The sequence below is a fragment of the Podarcis filfolensis genome, assembly GCF_964270895.1.
Source record: "Podarcis filfolensis genome assembly, chromosome: 8".
Lineage (NCBI taxonomy): Eukaryota > Metazoa > Chordata > Lepidosauria > Squamata > Lacertidae > Podarcis > Podarcis filfolensis.
The window spans coordinates 75,764,895-75,778,925 of NC_139611.1; the positions used below are offsets into that span (position 1 = coordinate 75,764,895).

Here is a 14,031-nt window from a genome sequence, read left to right on the forward strand (position 1 = left end):
AAGAAATAAATTGGAGAAGTAAACACACATGCTTCAAGAGAGGTCAGGAGTGTTTTTTATCTGCTAATAATTTTACCACTGAGATGAAGAAGATCAGGACGGAAGGACGGAAGGAACAGAGATAACATCAGAGAATCTCTGACATGTTGGTAGGTGGAACGGAACGGAAGGGGGGGAGACTCTTTATTTTTTCATGTGATTACCTAACAACCCTCCCCCTTAAAGAACCATCTCAACGACCAATTTGCAAATGGGATAAAAAATGAACTGTGTGTGTGGGGGGGGAAATAATATGAATTAAAGGTTTTGTTTTGTGAAAGATTTGGAAAGAAACGAGACTCTCTCTGTGACGCAGCAAAAAATGTGACCCGATATGGACAGGCAGACCTTTGCTGCAAGATGGATGGTCTTAGGGAGGAATAGCCGTGTATCGGTTATCAGGCTGGGATCGTAAATTTGAAAGGGCTGTTATCCTCCTGGAGAGACTAATTATGATGCAGCGGGTCTGGAAAGTTAATGAGCGAACATTTAGACTGTATTTCATCGGAGCGACAAGATGGCGAATGTTTGCTCGAATGAAAACCGGGACTATTGGATTTCTGTGAGAGATCTACGAGAGAGCATTACAAAGCCCACACAGAGATATAGATAAGACTGTTTCTTTCAATCCACTTGTGGAGAGAACTCGGAGGTGACTGAAAAGGAAAATGAGTAACGACAAAGAGTTGAGAAGATGGGACTGAAAACATCATTGTAAACAGGAAAGCAGCAGAAATATGGATGATTGGACTCCTGATGATCGCGAAGCATGGGTAACCCCCACAAAAAAATTTAATTTGGAAAGCATTTGGATTTTATGATGTGTATTGATACAATTTAGACTAATTGGTATGATTTGTTTAATTTGGTAAATGGAAACTTAATAAATATTATTCTTAGAAAAAAAATAGAATGTGACTTGCATGGAACAGATGTTTGCAACTTGTGCTGCAATGGAATGTAATACTTTTGGATCTGAAGCCAAAAATCACACTTAGGAGAGAATATGGTGGGTTCTATTTATCTTTGAGAATAAAAGCAAACATGCAAACTCTAATTAATAGTGCCAGTTGCAAAACAGTTAAATCATAGTTTAACTGTTTAACTTCTACATCATGTTGTGATAGCATTATTTTCTGCATGTTTCCCATACGTAGTGTAACCCAAAAGCTATGAAATCCACACAGTGCAATAAAAGTAATACAAGCAGGGTCACTCCCTCGCTTTGTGAAAATTCACTTATCCAAACACAAAGAATTATACTCAAACCCTGGTGATGTGCACATCACGAGGGAAGTGGTTTTTCTTTTAAAAAAATTTATTACATATTACAAATATATATACATATTGTGTATTCAAAAGAAAATTGCATTAAAAAGAATGAAAAAAGAAAGAAGAAAAGAACTTAAAAAAAAGAAAAGACAAATGAAAAAATAGACATTTTCAATTATACATCTTTGTAGGGAATCCAAGCCTTCCTTTTACTACTTCTGGCTTGTCTCCCTGATTTGTATCTTGACTTCCCACCTCCCTTAAACGGTTCCTAATAATTCATAATTTCTTGTTGTCTGTATTCAGTTAGTAAGTCTGTAGAGAACAATCAAATTGCCAGTGGGATTTTAATCTATGCTGAGCCAAGTGAAGTGTTGGGAACCTCCTTTTTTCATGTAATTCATTAAGACATTCCATTTTCTCCTTATTCTCTCATTTTAACGGTTTCTTATTGATTCTGTAAATTTAACCAATTCTAAATATTCACTTAGTTTTAAGAGCCCTTCTTCTTCTTCTTTGGCAATATATTACTTTTCCAATGTTTCGCAATCACAATCCTGGCGGCTATGGTTGTGTATAGAAGGACTCTTTTATTGTCCTTTGGAATGCCTATTGTAAAAATTCCTAATAAAAATAACTTCGTATATCATGTCCCAGAATGCTTTTATTCTGGGGCACGTCCACCACATGTGGGAAAAAAATCCCCTCCTTTTGATTGCACCTCAAACGTTTGTTACTGATTTTCTTATTAATTTTGCCAATTTTGCTGGGGTCATGTACCGCCGATACATCAGGAAATTTTCTTTGATCGTGTAACATGCCGTAAATCTAATATCGTGTTTCCAGAGGTTTTCCTGCTTCTCTAACTCTATATTATGTCTGAAATCCTGATCCCGTTTTATCATTACATCTTTGACTTCATCTTTTAAATGTCAATTTAGTAATAATTTGTATACATTTTGGACAATTTTTTATTATTATTCAAGAGTAGTTCTTTGTCTAAGTCAGAAATTATCTTGTCAAATCCATTTTTTTTTGTCCAGTTTGAAAATACTATTTGAAAATTAAGTTGATGGTATTGCAGCCAACTTTTGCCCATAGGTTTTAATGTGTCATAAGTCTTTAATTTTAATTGACTATCTCATTCTTCTAATAATTTTTTGTATGTCTGCCAATTAAGTCCATATTGGAGTCTCCTTCTGTCATCAATGTCATCGATGATCTTCTGGGTTGTGCCATGGATGATGTTGCAAATGCAAAACTTGTTGTTGTTTGGCATTTCTTTGAGCCCATTGCTTACTCTCAATAGCTTTGGGCTTTGCACTTTACCTCCCCTCTTTTCTTATCCCTTTTACCTTTTTGCTACAGATTAAATAAATAAATGAACTTATTGATCTATCAAATAAATAAGTTTGTTGCTTCAATTAAACTTAGTCCTGGGAAATTTCCTGAGGTTTAGAGTGAATTTTCAATTCCTCATTTACTTTTTATCTAGTTGACTGTTGGTTTCTCCTTCCTGGTCTTTCCCTCTACCTTCATCTTCTTCTTTCTTTCTTTTTAAAAATTATTATTATTATTAGAGGAAAATTGATTTACCCACAATTGATTAGGTAAATTAATTGAATATATTATTATCACAAATCACAATTTAATATATTATTCTAAACCTTTGAATTCTATATAAAGAAGAGAAGGGAGGGCAAAGAAGGAATTGCCTTAGTGCTTTCAGTTCCAATTCCAATAAAAAAGTTATTTAACAATCTTTTTATCTTTTCTACCACTAGATGTCATGCTTCACTATTATGGGAGACTGTTTCTCTTCATTTGCTTCTTATTCCTCTTTGTCTCCCTTTGTTCTACCTGGCTGATTTTCTTGCGATCTCACTTTCGGCGACTGTAGGCTTCTCCACGCTGAGTCATCTCCTCGCTATTTTACCAGCAGGCCTTCTCTATCTCCTCTCTCTGCTGTTTATGATTTCTTTGGGGCTCTTTGTCCTGCCTTTCACACTATCTCCCTTATACTCAGTCTACGAGGGAACATTTTTAATAAGATGTGACATTGTGGCTTTCAGAGGCAGCTGTGACTTCCTTGAAATGCCTAGTTGCCCCTGCACTTGCTTAAACTGATGGATACCAAGGTGGGTCTTTGGAGATTAGGGATCTCAGTGCAGCACCTCTTCACTCTCAATGTGATGTTTCCAGAAAATCACCTCCCCTTTTCTTCCCTGCATCGGAAGACCCAGGAACAGGTATCAGATGTCCCATACAATATTCAGAAAGGATTACCAGACAGAATGCTGAAGCAGAAAAGACATTTCACATACACTTAAAAACTGAATGCCATTCCCAAATGTCATTACAATGTTTAGTTAAATGTCACATTAAAGAAAGAAAGAAAAACAACCTGTGTCATAAGTGCTAGATACTCTTACAGCATCAATGTACAGCTTTAAATTAAAGACTTTCCAAATTATGTACGTATTTAAAATTCTGATTTTGCCACTCTACTTTGTGGCAAAATTAATTGACTTGATATTTCTTCCTAATTCTTCACAGTTCAAGACCACTCCACAATAAAGCATTACAGTGACTGTGTTAACACTGAGAATTGTACCCCAGGCTTTTTTGGTTATCATGCATTTTTCATGGGATTTTTTTCTGATGAAAACGGAATGCTGCTATACTGACCTATGCAATGAAAATCCTATCGAAAGTAAGAATCCTTTTATTTTGGACACTTTTTGTATCAATAATTCTTTAACCACATGCTAACTATAACCGGGCCCAAGATTTGTCTTCCTGGTGCCCCAGGAAAGCAATTGGGCACCTCTTCATAGTTCCCAAAAAATCTGAGGTGGGAGTTTGGTGCTTTTCCATTTGGTAGTCAAATTTTGCAACCCAATAAGCATGTAAGAGGTTTGGCATGTCTTGGAAACTCAAGAGATGTGCACACATTTATCATTTTATATATGAGAAGAAAACGACACCTTCATTACAGTGACCGTATTTATAATTGGGTATGTTATTATTGTCACGTTCCTTGAAGTTTAATGAAATAAGCAATATCCCTATAAAATGTCAAGACTAGAACCTCTACACATTGGATGTTATTTAGGGCTTGGTTGAAACCCTCCTGCCAGTGTCCCGCCCCCCAAATGCAGAGGAGACTTTGTTGTAGTAACCTTTGGTGGGAGGAGTGAGATAAAGGCAAAATTCAGTTGATTGCCAGACTAGTTTACCCCTAGAATGATCCTGAGAATCATTCAGAAGCAGCTAAACAGCAACATGCATGTTCTGAGAATGATCTGAATGTGATACATATAGAAGCTATACTAAGGACAAAATATGCAACGCTAAGAAATATTTATACTAGGTTTTCACAGCAGGCCCATTTGATTGCAGGTGTGTGTGTGTGTCTGTTTGAAATGGAAACTAAGGGCTGACCGTATGCTCCATTTTGCCAGTTCCACATCAATATCACCATAGGACGCTGTGGTGCATTCCTCCAATGGCAGAGAATTCAACTTCTTGCATGGCAAACCTCATGCTCCCTCACAAATCGCTTAAATGTCTGAAACTTGTTGCTATTGTAAAGAATGGAGAGTAAACTGCCAATCAGCTGCCAGCCATCAACTACCTTTTCTGGCCAAATGTGATAAAAGCAAATAGGGGAGGCAGGGGCGTAGGAAGTGGGGCAGGGGTGGTTCACCCTGGGTGCCATCTCTGGGGGAAGGGTGAGAAAAAGGCACACCATAGGCAGCTCACCCTGCCACCCCTGGGTGCAAAGGTGTGAGCTGCTGCCACGCGGAGGATCCCGATGCCGCCGCTGCGCACAAAGGATCACCTTGCCACTGACGTACACGGATCACCGCGCCCCATGGGTGCACGGCAAGGCTGCTGCTCTGGGCGCCCATGCAGCTAACTCCACCACTGGGGGGGGCTGTACCAGATGTTTTCTTTGAAGGGAAATATTCAAGGTTTTCTTTAAAGTGGTATTTCCTTGTTTTGAAAGTACTTTGGGGAAATATATCTGTCCCTGATTTCAGTAAGTGAGAAAGAGAAATAAAGGGATATAAATGCACCCTAGGGAGGTGAGGTTTCCTGGTTATCAGGGAGGAACACACTCTATTTTTTTATTTTTTTATTGATTTTCCAAAAAAGTTTTTTAGACAAACAAACAAGCAAACAAACAAACATAAATATCAACCTTATTTAAACCTAACTTAATAACATTGTTAAGTGACTTACTCGTATCCCCCTGGTTAGATTTCATTGTACATCATTTTGACAGTTTTCCAAAACCAATATTCTTATAAAATTAACTTCATCACTTAACATCTTTCTTTCTTTACAATTCAACATTAAACATATTTAATTCATCACATTACATGTTTAAATCCTAGGCCTATCTGGTATTTGCAAGTTTTTCCAATTAATTTAACTTAACATATTTAACTAAATAGTCTTTGAATTTCCTCCATTCCTCCTGATACTCCTCCTCCTTCTGGTCACGGACTCTTCCAGTCAGGTCAGCTAGCTCCGAAAAGTCCATCATCTTCATCTGCCAGTCTTCCACTGTTGGTACTTCTTGTTCATCCTTTGTATGCCACTCCAACAATAAATTATATATTTTAGTTAAATTTTTAACTTTAGAATCCAACAACTCCGTTTCCAACTGAAGCAAAACCATTTTTCTTATCTAATTTATACAATTCATTAATCTGGTGAAAATGTAACCAATTTATCTTCTCTTTAACTTGGTCAAATGGTTTTAGTTTATAACCTTCTTTATCCTCCAATAATAAATCTGAATATCTCAACCATTTACTATCCATGTTTAACTTTTTCTGGGCCTTCGCCTCCACTGGTGAAAGTCATTTGGGTGTCTTCCTTTCTTAGAGATCTTTATATTTTGTCCATACATTATAGAGAGATTTCCTAATTACATGATTTTTAAAAGCATTTTGGGCCTTTACTTTATCATACCATAAATATGCATGCCATCCAAACAAATTATCAAATCCCTCTAAATCTAGAACATCAGTGTCTTCTAATTGTATCCATTCTTTAATCCAGCAGAATGCAGCTGCAGAAAAGTAGATTTCTCATTTCCCGTTTCTCAGTCACTGGCATGCTGTTGACCCCATTCCCAGACTGCCCTGATCACATGGAAGCAGGCATGCAAACAGCTGTCATTCCCGTTTTGAGTTTCCTCAGGCTCTGGATGGATGCAATATTGTGAGCTTTATGGAAGATCTAATTGATGACTAAATTCGCATGTGTGAACTTCACCCAGTAGCCTTGGTTTGGTCAGAGTATCAGTAGACAGGGAACAAAGGTAAAGTAAGGCTTGTGGAAGACATCAGGTGTGGCCTTGACATTCACTTCAGTCACTCTTTTGGGTGAAAATGCATCTTCTGAATTTTCAGAGAAGCTATCAGGGTGTGGGGTCAAAGGGAACATGTGGACTTAATGGTCCTGCAAGTTGCCCAAGTGTACTGGGTCCTGAAGTCAACCCTCACTCATATTATCATTCCTCTCTTTTCAGTGAATGAAACGATAGAGTTTCTTGATATCAAAGGATGTGAAACACTAGATTTTTGCAATTTTGTAACAACAGCCCCAAAAGATGTGATGCAAATTCTTAATGGTTGGCTATATTTCAATGTCATCAAAGCAACATGCATTGATCCCATTTATTATGAAGGTCAGACCTTAAAGGTTATAGAAGAAATCAATTCCCATCCTGAGACTTACAAGATCTCTGAAGGCTTGGAAGATCTCTGAAGATGCTGCAGAGTGAATGTGTTTCAAGGAGGCAGACACAAGAGGGCATGAAATTTCCCCTGTACATTTATTCTGAATCATGATGAGAATAAAATGGATGAAGTAGATGAATACTGTGTCTTGTGTTGGCTTTTTTCAAGTGAATAATATCTATGCAATGATGGTGCAATGAATGTCAGTTCTTGAAGTCCAAGAAAGAGAAGAAAACTGAAAATCATTATCTGGCCATTGGGTTGCCATATTTTTAGAAGGAAATATCTGGACAGTTGTTGAGCCACTAAGTTATTGAGCTTTAGTTGGTATAGAAAATGAAAACAAAACCTGAATGGCCTGGTTTCTCCCCAAAAGGGGTATGTCTAGATTTCCCAGACATATGGCAGCCCTAAGTTACATCTGATGTCAAAATGCCCCCATCTTCCTGATGGAAAAAGTATAATAATGAAATAAATAATTCCCAATACCATTTCATGGTAAAAGGAATAAATTTATAAAGATAAAAGGAATAGATTTATGAATCAATCCTCACCATTTGAAAGAGAACTTATCGAGAACAATGAAAAAGTAATTTCCAAAATGTATAAATTGTCATTTGAATAGCAAAGAAAAGACGGACTAGTAAAATCAGCAATGGGATATAGGTTATAATATAGAAATGGCAGCATGGGAGAAATGGTGGAATACAGATTTGAAATTTACAGCATGTTATACATTAAAAGAGCATTATATGAAAATGATATACAGCTGGTGTTCGACTCCTAGTAAACTGGCCAGGAAGGATAAATCTGCATCAGAAACATGCTGGAAACGTAAAGGAAAAGAGGGTAATAGCGCTGGGCGATATCTGGTCTTCAACATCATGATATATCACCAGCTAAATATTAAAATATCTTGATATATATCGAGGCCTTGCTGGACCTCCCTGCTGCAGCAGAGGGTCCTGCCATACTTCCCCCAAAGCAGCTGAGGGCCTTGACAAGGCTCCCTGCGGCGGTGGAGGGCCTTAAAATGTAAGGAAGTAGTCGCTTTAATAAAAAAATATATACAATAAACTTCCATATACAGTGGTACCTCGGGTTACAAACACCACGGGTTACAAACAGTTGGGGTTACAGACTCCCCTAACCCGGAATTCGTACCTCGGGTTAAGAACTCTACCTCAGGATGAGAACAGAAATTGTTCAGTGGCGGCACAGCAGCAGCGGGAGGCCCCATTAGCTAAAGTGGTTAAGAACGGTTTCAAGTTAAGAACAGACCATCGGAACGAATTAAGGTTATAACCAGAGGTACCACTGTAATATAGTTAACATATTTTTCATATGGTTTTCCGCATCACAATATATCACCAGCTAAACATCACAATATCTAGATATATATCGAGGCCTTGCTCTTCCTCCCCGCTGCGTATTTTCAACTAATTTCAGATTAGTTTCAGGGATTTTCTAGTCAAGTTGCATCTGCTTCCCCACTCAGAGGTCAAAGTGGAATCTGTGCATGCATAAGCCCCACTGAGTTCAACTAAACTTACTTCTACTTTTCTGGGAGGAAGACTCCTTGAATTCAGTAGGGCTTGTTTGTTTTTTTATTATTTAATTTATTTAACATAATTATTACAAAATATAAGCAAAATATTGCAAATACATACATATATATTTCAGATAAGCACACATATATAAAAAAGAGCAAAAAAGAAGAAAATAAAAAAGAAGAAAAAATAAAGTTGGAAGAATATGAAAATAATAATAAAATTTCATTGATTGACTTCTATCGCTTACACTGCACTTCGTATATACATTTTAAGCAAGATTGTATCTGTTATTCCGTATTCTCCCCATACTATCTCACACAAATATTCTAATCAAAAAGCTCCTAGCATCGGAAAGTTTCTCCCCTGATGTTTAGTCAGAATCCCAAACTTCAAATGGTGCCTTTCTCACTAAATAGTTCGAAATTATTTTGTGTACCTGTATTTTCCCATATGTTAGATAGCCATGCCATCCATAAATTCTGTCCCAACCTACTAATTCCAAAATCTCCATATTTTAAAGTAACATCCACTCTTTCAACCAGCTCCAACATGCAGCTTCATATTATCTTCTTAAATCTGGAACTGCAAAGGCTCCTATTTTTTTAGAATTAGAATCCTCGGGGAGTGCCTAGGGATGTGCATCTCAGGGGCTCCCCCTGCTGGTGTTAACCCTTTCCGGTTCTCATGCCGGATAGTCTGATAGGACTAAGCCTAAGCCAATACCTCTCTTACCTGTAACCAATAAAGTTGTGGCCATTATTTGCCCATTAACCTAAATTAACGGTGTCCTGCGTCTTCATTTACTTCCAACTGGTGGGAGGCGGGAATCACCACGCAACTGTTGCATGTGACAATGTCCACAGATGTGCTGTAGAGGGAAGTGAGGGGTGGATGGGGCTCATCAACCTGGGTAGGTAGTCCATCTAGGAGAAGGAAAACTCTGATCCTAAACCTCTGCTATCTTGTGGGACATCTTTGGGAGAAGAGAAGGCTAAGGAGTAAACCCTACACAAATCTGGACTGGAGTCCTTAAGATTTTCAGATGATATCTTGTACACCTCCTTCCAGCAACATCTGCAGCTGCTCTGCTTTCTTTTGGACTACATCAGTGAGGACTACATCTTTTGGACTACATCAGTCTTATCCTCTGGGCAGCCCAGGACCTCCATACACACTGCTGAGGCTTGCGCCCCAGAGGTGTCACTTTTGCGGCTGCTAATGCAATGGTTTGACTTCACCCCTGTAGGTGCACTCCATTGTCTTGCAAGATGGATGGATGCATGTAGTAAGGGGTGGGAAATAAACAACTGTGATCCCTGCTGTGTCATGGGCATGTTGACACACATTTCAGTTTTTTCCTTTAAATGTATTTTGTAAATCACCCACCAAGGTCTCAATAATACATGCCACATCAGCACCCTTGTCAATTATCAAATCCTGACTGAATAAGGTCTTAATCTGGTATATAGCAATATCCCACACAGATTGATGGACACAGCAGATGAGCAATCAGTTACCAGCTGTAACATTATTACTCTGTTACAGAGAGAAATATTTCCTTCACCTTTTGTAGTTCGCAACTTTTTTCCTAATCATGAAAAGTAATCAGATGACCAAAGGTATAGGGAACTCTTCCCAGCAACCTGGTGAAATTGGGTAGCAATAAAACAGGCAGGTTGGAACAGTGTTCCAGAACAAGCACTTCATCAAACCACAGCAGTGAGCTTACAGTACCAGTAAAAGAGGCTGATGACCATCATCACTATACTCCAGACACTGGTCTCCACCCCATCTAGTTATGCCAGCTGATAATTGTCTCCCAACATCAGTTTACTCTTGGCAAGGGCCTCAGGAAACCATAGAAAGATTGGGCCCCCATGCCAAGTGCTAATAAAGACAGTGGGATTTGAGCGAGGCCATAAACTGATCCTGGATGAAGGAACTATCTGATAGGACAATTTTTCACAGTAGACATGCCTTGTGAATAGTAATGATTTTGCCCCCAGAAAACACATTATTGGCTTCTTTATGGGAATGCTCCAACCTGTTCTACGGAAGGTACTTTGGAATATATTCAGAATGTGTTGCTGGTGGTGATTCCAGTTAAGGGTGGACATGGGTGCTATTGACAAATCCCATTGAAAGGCGGTTGGCTGCAAGTCTGGTTCTCCATAGACCCCCGCAGACAACCTGAATTAATCCTATGGAGCAGCAGTGGTTTGCAGATGACAGTTTGGGAACTGTTGCATTCTTTTCTTAATTAAATAAAGAAATCGGGCAGCCAAACATCTCATTACCTTTGTCCCAGCAATTTGCTGACATTGGCTAAGAGTAGAGCACATGGGTTGGTACAGTGTCCCAGGAAAGAATTCCATCAAATTTCTTCAATAAATTTGGAACAAGGTGACAACCATCATCTTGATGTTCTGGACACCTGTTCACACCCCATTCTAGTTTTTCCAGCTGAGAAGTTCCCTCTAATATTAGCTCTCTTTTAGCCATATCCCTGGGAGAGCAGAGAAAGTCTGTGCTCTTTCTGATTATGCTGGACCCCCACCAAGTTCCAATAAAACCAAGGCACTTGTTCTTGATTAGTAGGGCCTTAATTGATTCAGCATTTTGAAACTGACTGCACTGTCAAGGACAGGTCCCTAGATCCTTGTGTTGCAGCTGTGTCTAATACCCCAAGCCTGCCAGCTCCATTCCCCCCCCCCCACTACTCCTTCTGTCAATCAGACTGGGTCAGGAGATTGTAAGATTTTGGAGAAAATGGGGATCTCTGCTCTCTGAACCTCACAGTTGCAAACTAGCTCTATAGCAAGCAAGAAGTTAGGAAATGGATTTAATAACAAGGCTGTTCCCAAATAAATGCACACTGATTTGAAAGGAAGTATTATTATTCAGAAAGAAAATGTTGCAGTATAAAATGGGACCAAATGGCCCATAAAACTCGTTACAATTTCCAACTGGAAATGTACAAACCAGACTTATGCATCTGTCATGGATGATTTAGTTGAGTTCCCTGCATTGCAGAGAGTTGGACCAGAGGACCCTCAGGGTCCCTTGCAACCAGGCAGTTCCACAGAACATGGAGACCTTATCAATTAAAATCTGAAGCAAGGAAGTCACAGCATCCCAGGTGTTGCAAAGTAGCATGGTGGGAAAGATTGACCCCAAAACACCAGTATAGGCTTGCTTTGTAATAATAGCATATTAACTGGGGTGAGTTTCCTCAAGCGATCAGGTTTCAAAATTAGAATCTCCTGGTACTTTCACATATACACTTTCCCACAGATGAAACTGCTTTCAAATTTTCAGGCCTCATCCCTGGCCTCAAATACAGAAAACCTAGATGAAACAGCTGCCTCAGAATAATTGTCAGCTTTTGGCCAGGGCCCTAAGTGGGCGAACAATTTTCTTGACGCTCTGTGCATGTTCGCTGCAGCTCACGGATGCCAGCAGCCAAAGAACATTAATTTTGGTGGCTCCTTGAGTTCTGAAATGAGATGAAATATGGAACAGCACAACCCACCCTTAACCTAAGCCAAAGTTCAACCCATTTTAATTAACTTCTGAAAAGCCTCCAAACTGGGATTTCATAGAGATGTAAAAAAAGCTATAAGGCCATCTAATGGCTCAAATATATATGCTCGAGAATTTGTAAAGGAAGCCTTGTGTACATGAAATACATGAAAACTTTCTCCATCACTCACCTGGGACAGGACGCTCTGTGGGGCCTCTGAGGAGTCTGTCTGTCTCCTCCCACTCAGCTGCCCTACAGTTGAGGGGGAGGCGGTAGATGGACTGTTTGGGGAAGCATGGAGTCTGTAGATGCCCAAGCCACCATGTCACTCCCAGGAGAGACGCATGGCTTGAGTGCACTGCAGGCCCCGCGGTGAGTGTCACCCAGCATTTTGTGACCCCCCCTCAGTGGTGACACCTGGGGCGGCCCGCCTGTACAACACACCCCTTCCTATGCCCCTGCCATCACTGAGATAGAGGAAGGATGCATAGAGTAAATGCCAAGGATGATTTGGCAGAAGCACCTAAACATACAGGGATGGTGGCATTAAGCTAGACTGGCCACTACTTTCACCTCAGCTTTTTCAAGCAATTTCCACCAAAAAATAAAAAAATTAAAAAATCCTGAAGAGTGGGCCAAGAGATAACAAAGCTTTTGTCACTTTGAGGGGGCCCTGGGAGGGAAGACTAAGCTTAGAGAGAAGAGAAACATAGTTGTTATTAACAAATGCAGTTTAAGCCAAAGGAGAGAAAGCAGCTTATTCACCTTGCTCCCTATCAGCACCATTCACAGTGGATTAATGGTTCTGCAGATTTTGGCCTGCATTAAAACCAAAGTCTGTAGTAGTAGGGAAACACACCAACCTTTTTTAAACACACACACCCACACCCACCCACACCCACACACAAACCCGAACAAACACAGAGATAGATATAGACTAAAAAAACACACTATGATCTTCCATGTGGGTCTCCTATAGTGAGCACTGTGTGGGATGGTTTTTGCAATATTCTTCAAAATTTGCTCCTGCTTGGGACACAAAATTAGAGTGGCCACAACAATTCCTATTTGCAGAGTTCTGGTCTATGTTGAAAAGACTGGTAGTCCAACATCCATAGCAAAGCTCTTATTGCTTAAGAATGGAGAATATTTTTTAAAATAAATGAATTCTGGAATACTAAATAATTGACCATCCAAAGTAGCTTGGCTGAAAGGGTAAAGTCCAAGAGATACCAAATTGCCTGGATGAGAAGCTTGTGTGATGTACTAAGTGACCCCATACCCTCCAACATTTTGGGAGGGCAATTGGGGGCCCACAACCACACCCCATTCTTTGCTCGTGCCCCTCCCCCCAGTGTTTCCCCCCAAAAAATGTTTAGGGGTACTCTCATTTTCCTACTCATATTGAAATACTGTTCCTCAATGAGGCAAAACTTAGATTCACAACATGCTTAGGAGTATGTGTGCCCCTGCTTTCCCCCAGAAAAAAGCACTGCACCTACCTTTGAGCATTCTTCCTCCTTCTCGGGAGTGTTGTGAGATGTGGTGGAGTCTGGTGCAGCCTTCCCCATGCAGCGGAGGCCAGCACAGCCTTCCAGCAGGCCGCACCAAACCACCCACTTTTCCGGAGGCAGCAGAGGCCAGGCTGGACTTCCCGTAGGCCACATCAAACTGCCCACTTCTCCTGAGATGTGAGCGGCCTGGTGCAGCCCACCAGAAGGCCTGCCAGCCTACGCTGTACCTCCTGATGCAGCGCAGACTGTTTCCTGTTGCAGCGCAGCTATCTTCTCCTCCTCCTCTGGTGTTGGAGATGAACCACCACAAGAGGAGGTCAAGGTAAGTTCTCCTTCCATGTTTTGGTCCTGTTTGTGGACTCGCACCACAG

General features: G+C 40.1%; 1 protein-coding gene across 1 annotated transcript in view; it reads left to right on the forward strand.

Annotated features, from left to right (window-relative positions):
* The window catches only part of LOC310769031 (phospholipase A2 inhibitor CNF-like), a 45,889-nt gene extending 38,783 nt beyond the window's left edge, over positions 1-7,106 (forward strand). Inside the window, exon 7 of the mRNA XM_083628084.1 lies at positions 7,082-7,106. The gene's annotated coding sequence lies outside the window, so the exon portion shown is untranslated. The remainder of the gene's footprint in view (positions 1-7,081) is intronic.
* Positions 7,107-14,031: the final 6,925 nt, after the last annotated feature.